Below are 7,218 nucleotides of genomic sequence, written 5' to 3' on the forward strand. Positions count from 1 at the left end.
GCAGAGTTATGGAGCAAAACGAGAAGTCACTATTCTACTCAAAAATTATTTTCAAGCCTATTTACATAATATGCAAATTAGGCACCCAGATTTGGAAAGCCAGACTATGGCAACCCTAACTGCCTCCTTTAAACCATCTGAAGAGGACTTTGCTCGCACAGCAATACAGATTGCCTTGGGCTTCAGCCACCCCACCCTGCTACACACAGCCCATGCTTGTTCGCATGACCATCCAGCGGCCCTTATGTCCCCTGTCCTCAAATAACTTCCATTCACTACAGTAGCTGCTTATGAGCTTTGAGGAGCTTGCCCCTTTCTTCTCAAAGGGGTCACAGAGCTCATGAGGTCAGACAGCAGAGAACTGCAGAACCTGACACTGCCCACCCTCCCCTCAGAGTCCCATCCTAAGACCAGTTGAGTCAACAACAACAAGGGTATGGGGGAAAGGAAGGGTTGGATGCCTATCAGTGACTCCTAGCAACAAATGTCTACAGCTGTGACAAAATGTGCACATCACCTTTTACTAGTTTTTGCACAAGATCAGAATTTATATGACGCACCTGCTTGATCCAAGCAGAGGCCAATCTCCCTCCTGACACCCAGGCAGACCTTGCTTGCTTCTCTAGGAAGTCAGTTTCCTGAAGGGTGTGTAAGGGTGTGTGTGTGTGTGTGTGTGTTAGTGTGTTAGGGATGTACACAAAACCAATTTGCCCAGTTTGGTTTGAATTCGAACTGGGTTTGAACCGGGAGGGGGAGGTTCGGTTTTGGTTTTGCTCGAACCCCACCAGCTCGGTTCAAATTTGAACTGTTTTGAGCTGGTTCAAACCACCAAAAGTGGGCGGGGTGGTAGTTGGCACCCATGGGTGCCTACCACCCAACCCCCAAAGCAATTGGACACTCATACGATCTTTTTATGAATATTTGAATTTTTTTAAAAAAAAATTATCATAGGGTATAATGGGACTCGAACCAGCCCATTATTCCCTATTGTGGAGCACCCATGGGTGCCAACTACCACCCTAACCCCAAAGCAATCGGACACTGCTAAGATTTTTTATGAATTTTTGAAATATTTTTAATTATTTTTCTCATAAAGTATAATGGGACTCAAATCAGCCCATTATCCCCTATTGTGGAGCACCTAGGGGCACAAAAGTGGGGTGGGTGGTAGGCACCCAGGGGATTTTCAATGACAAACCATGAATCAACTCTCATTTGCTACCAGATAATCTACACTCAGGACACATCAGAAACAACAAAACCCAGTACCCCATGGGTTAGCAACCCATGGGGTTGGTTGGCACCCTCTGTGCACTACACCACCACTCGCTCTGCCCCCCCCAGCACCCCCCCAAGTGCAGTTATGGGGTTGTTGAAACCTCCATTCTTCCCTATGGAGAATAATGGACTGGTTCAAGAGTGAGAAAAATTCAAAAAATATCATAAGAGTGTCCGATTGCTTTGGGGGTTGGGTGGTAGGCACCCATGGGTGCCAACTACCACCCCACCCACTTTTGGAGGTTGAAACCAGTTTGAACCAGTTCGAATAGAACCCCATGAGTTTGGTTTGAATTCAAACCTGCAACTCAAACCTGATGGCTGGTTCAGTTTGAATTCAAACCAGAAACAAAGAAATCCCCCATGTCAGGCTAATGGTGAAAAGCCTGAAGAATACTACTGACTATGTTGTAAATCTATAGAACTCTCTAAAAAAAAGTGTGTTGAACCATCAATGAGAAAATTGCCTCCCCTGAAGATGCCAAGAATTATGATGTATAAACTAAAACATTTCAATACGTAAATCAAAACTTAAATTGTGAAAAAATCACAACACTGTGGAAGATGACTATAAACAATCAGTGAAAATAAACAATGAACAATAAGCATACATCAGGAGATGACAAATAAAGTTGCTACAAAGAATAATGTCCACCAATGCCTGTGCTTGCTGGTGTGAACCACTGTAGAGGGACTCTGAAGATTCAACACATGCTAGAATGATGAATATCTTCAAATACAGATCACAAGATGTTGTGTTGATATGTCCAGTCCATCAAACCAAACCATTTCGAATTCAAAGCAGTTTGCACACCACGTGTGTGTGTGTGTGTGTGTGTAGAAAGAGCTGTCTTGTAACAAGGCTTTCTGTGTTTGGCTGCAGAGTGAAGTGGATGGAATGAGAGGCAGTGTGAGCAGTGGGGTTTTTTGTTCTTTATTGAGTTCAATGTATGCTTTTTGATGTACGTCACCTCTGAAGTCAGCATAACATCCAGTCATTTATTATTTATTTGATTGATTGATTGATTGATTGATTTTTATACTGCCCTTCCGAGCTGGCTCAGGGCAGTTTACAATTAAAAGCAAAAATCATTCAAAACAATTAAAACAGAAATACAAATATAAACACCAGTTTAACAACATCTTAAAAAACAATTAAACTATCAAAACAATTAAAACCCTGAAAACCAGGTTAACAATTAAAACTAATTAAAAACTCTGAAAGGCCAGGCCAAACAGATGGGTTTTAAGGGCTCTCTTGAAGGACAGTAAAGAATTAAGATTATGAATTTCTGCTGGGAGTGCATTCCACAGCCCAGGAGCAGCTACAGAGAAGGCCCACCTCTGAGTCGCCACCAAACAAACTGGTGGTAACTAGAGATGGACCTCCCCAGATGACCTTAACGTGTGGTGGGGATCATGTAAAAGAAGGCGCTCTCTAAGATATCTTGTTGTCATTGTCAGAACTCTGGCTGGTGTCTCAGAGAGGATTAGGATTTGATGTTAAATCTAACCCTCTCTGTCCCACGCATTCTCCTGTGCTGTTAGCACCCCACCCCTGGCGCCATCATCGTTATGCTGGCAGTACAGCTACTCCAGGGTAACCACATGGTTGCAGTGATACATCTTGATTTCCAGCCGCTTAAGTGGGCTTCTGCCAAATCTAAACGTACTCGATCAGACTGGTGAACCTCATTGCCCCTACTAGCATATTTGTGAAGAGTTCTAAATTTCAAATGTACTGCAAAGTAGATCAGTTAAATTTTAGCTAACCCCCATGAGGGGATGGGGACAAAAAGGGATGGGCTCCACTTGAACCAAGATGGAACCAACTGCTGGTGCTTAAAATAAAAAAGGTCACAGAGCAGCTTTTAAAATGACCCCTGGGGGATTGCCAACAGGAACTGGCTGGTATCTGGTTTGGCAAGCAAAACCCTCTAAGGTGTGAGGGTGCAAACCTTTCAGATAAACCAGCAGGGGACAGAGTAGAAACAGGAGTAGAGCAGATGGAAACATGTAACTGCTGGTCAAAAAGGTCAAATGACAGTAAGGGAGATAGCACACAGCAACACCTGGTAAGAGACTCAGCATATAGGGGTTTATATACCAATGCCAGAAGCCTCAGAGCCAAGATGCGCAAGCTGGAGTGCTTGGTTTCTAATGAAAACATAGATATAGTGGGCATAACAGAAAACTGGTGGGACAGTGTGAACTAGTGGGTCATTGTTATTCCTGGGTACAAACTCTATAGAACAGACAAAGAGGGGCGGATTTGGGGAGGAGTAGGACTGTATATTAAAGAGGGGATAGAATCAAACAAGCTAGAAAACCTAGGAGAACCAAAGTCATCCACAGAATCATTATGGGTGACAATACAAGGACTGAAAGGAAATGTGTTACTAGGCATGTGCTATCACCCTCCAGATCAAAATGGTGAGAGTCACCTGGAGTTGGAGAAGCTGATCAGAGAGGCATCAAAGATAGACAGAGCTGTAATAATAGGTGACTTCAATTACCCTCACATAGACTGAGCAAATTCACGAGTGGGTATTGACAGAGAGGCCAAATTTCTAGACATGTTAAATGACTGTGCCTTAGAATGGTTGGTCATGGAACTAAACGGAGAGAAGGTGACTTTGGACTTAATCCAGAGAGGTGTCCAGGACCTGGTGCGAGATGTCAGAGTTGCAGAACCATTGAGGAACAGTAACCAGAGTGTGATATAATTCAGCTTATATGCAAGTGGAGCATTGCCAAGGAAGTCCAACACAGTCAGTATTGGACTTTAGAAGAGGAAACTTATCAAAAACGAGGGGACTGGTAAAAAGGGAAAGGGAAAGCCAGGAGGGTCAAATCACTCCAGAAAGCATGGAACTTATTTAAAACGACAATAATAGAAGCTCAGTTGGAATGTATACCAAGAGGGAGGAAAGTACCACCATGTTAAGAAGGATGCCAGCTTGGCTAATAAGTAGAGTCAATGAAGCTATAAAAGGGAAGAAGACTTCCTTCAGAAAATGGAAGCCCTGCCCAAATAAAGGGAACAGAAAGGAACATAAAATCTGGCAAAAGAAATGCAAGAAAGCAACAAGGGATACAAAAAGAGAATTTGAGGAGCCCCCCAGAGATCGGCACTGGAACCAGTGCTCTTTAACTTGTTCAATACATGATCTAGAAGTTGGGGTTATCAGCGAAATGGCCAGATTTGCCAATGACACAAAACTGTTTAAGGTAGTGAAATCCAAAAACTGATCTCTCCAAACTGAGAGAATGGGCAACAAAATGGCAAATGCAGTTCAATGTAAGCAAGTGTAAAGTGATGCATATTAGGGCAACCCCCCCACCCCCAGCAATTTCACATATATACTGATGGGGTCTGAGCTATCAGCAACTGACCAGGATTGATCTTGGGGTCATGGTAGACAGCTTGTTGAGTGTAACTCAGTACACAGCAGCTGTGAAAAAGGCCAATTCCATGCTAGAGATCATTAGGAAGGGGGTTGAAAATAAAAATGCTAACATTATTATGCCCTTAGGCAAATCTATGGTGCAGCCACAATTGGAGTACTGCGTACAGTTCTGGTTAACATATCTTAAGGACATTGTAGAACTGGAAAAGGTGCAGAAAAGGGCAACCAAAATGATCAGGGCCCTGGGGTGCCTTCTTTATGAGGCAAGGCTACAGCATCTGGGGCTTTTTAGTTTGGAAAATCAGCTACTATAGGGAGACATGATAGAGGTGTATGAAACTCTGCATGGAATAGAGAGAGTGCACAGAGAAAATTTTCTCCCTCATAACACTAGAACCAGGGGTCATGAAACTGATAGTGAGGAAATTTAGGACCAAAAAAGGAAGTACTTTTTCACACAGCACATTATCTATGGAATTCTCTGCTATGGGAAGTGGTTATGACCACTAGGTTGGATGGCTTTAAAAGGGTCTTAGACAAATTCATGGAGATCTATCAGTGGCTACTAGTATGCTGGCTATAAGCCACCTCCAGTCTCAGAGGCAAGATGCCTCTAAATACCAGTTGCAGGGGAGCAACAGCAAGGGGGCATGCCCTCACCTCTTGCTGTAGGCTTCTCAAGGGCATCTGGTGGGCCACTATGTGAAAAAGGATACTGGACTAGATAGGCCTTGGGCCTGATTCAGCTGGGCTGTTCTTATGAGTGCACAGAACTGTGTATATGTGGTCCACCCCCCACATTTTGTTTTTTTTGGCAAAAGCTTGTGAGCTACTTGTTTACACAATGCACCATTTTGGATGATACTCACACTGGCCCCTTTAATTGCACAGGAGATGCTCATACATAGCTTCTTAGGTGCTCATGTCTGCCCTTGTTCCTGGGCACCATTACCTAATCACATAGGAGTGGTTTGTCCAAACCATCCTTGTGTGATTAAGCAATGGTCTAGCAGTGGGGGTGGGAGAGATGTGCACTCATGCTTCTCCACACAATTAAAAGGGTGCTGGTCAGACTATCACAACTGGCCCCATGTTTTCCATCTTTTCCTTACAAAATCTCTTTCGCACAGTATGAGTATTGTCCAGTCATGTAGGAAGACAGCCTGTTTCTTGGATACTAGAGATTTGTGATGAGAATATTAAGCTCAACTTAATAGCAAAAAAGAAAAGAGTACTTGCTGACTTTAGCTTTACCATTTTTCTAGTTCTGACTTGGGGTGGGGAATTGTTTCATATGTAGTTTTGAGCCACATAATGGGACTGAGGAAGCCCAGGGTAGAAAGTACAAATATGCTTTATAGTGAGATCTGTGATCAGGATGGGGAAGGACTTATATGAATGGCCTAAGTATTGAGTAATGGCCATTAGAGAAGGGAGAAGTCACAGGTAGGAGTCCTGGCTTTTGACTATGTGAAGATCTTAGGCCTAGAATCTTTAGCCATTCGTTCATGCACAAGTATCCAAATTACTGAACTCCATTTTTTTGGAGGTGTAATGCTTTCTGTAAAGGCTATTATAGAAAAGTGAAAAGATAATCCATCCAGGTTGATCTGTCAAGTGTTCCACTGAGTATGCAAGGACTAAGACATCTTGTTGGACAGCCACTTGTGTGCAGTGAAGCACTGCCCCCTGGTGACCAGGCAGGGAGGCTTTTTTAAAATTTGAAAGTTGGGTTGGTTTGTTTTCTTTCTTCAGTACAGAACTTTTATTTGTGATACATAAAAACAGCATGAAACTGGAACCATTAGAGGATGAACAGCTGTTGTTGAACACGGCAACCCAGTGTTGTTGCCACCACCGCCGCTCGTTTAGTAACTTCCAGTGGATTTATTTCTATGGCTGGACCAAGAGCCCATATCCCACCACTGCTTTTGCTTCCATGCCCCTTATTCCAACAGTACTTTTAAAAGCGAGCTGCAGCAAGACCTCCAAACTCCCTCATTACGAGTCAGAATCCCCAAGTTTATTTTTAATATGGCACTTTCCCCCAAAAACAAATACAAATGGGCTTGTATGTAAAACAAAATCACTATGAATCTTGGCACAACCAGGAGTAGCACCTAAACTACTCGGGGTGCTTAGAGAATAGGCTTTAAATTTTTAATTCAAAAATTGGATTTATTGTAAATGCCACATTCACAGAGCACAGATTTTTTAGTAACAAAGGAACATACAAATTTATGCAATTAAGCATTTGACTGAGTAAAGAAATGCTCTTTGCACAGCTTTCCTTCAGATGTGCCTAAGCTAGCCTAAATAAGCAGACAGTATAACAGAAGAGGGAAACTCAAATGAATAAGTATATTTTCCCTGTATATAATATTGCATATTATATACACTAACAATTCCATCCATGTTCAAATATAAAAACCAGCGCCTCTGCAACACATCGCAATAACTACCCCAACCATTTGTCAAGGTCAGAAAAATGATAAGAGATTTTTCCATAAGAAATCAGCTACGCAAAGAA

This window comes from Hemicordylus capensis, chromosome 3 (assembly GCF_027244095.1).
Source record: "Hemicordylus capensis ecotype Gifberg chromosome 3, rHemCap1.1.pri, whole genome shotgun sequence".
NCBI classification, from domain to species: Eukaryota; Metazoa; Chordata; class Lepidosauria; order Squamata; family Cordylidae; genus Hemicordylus; species Hemicordylus capensis.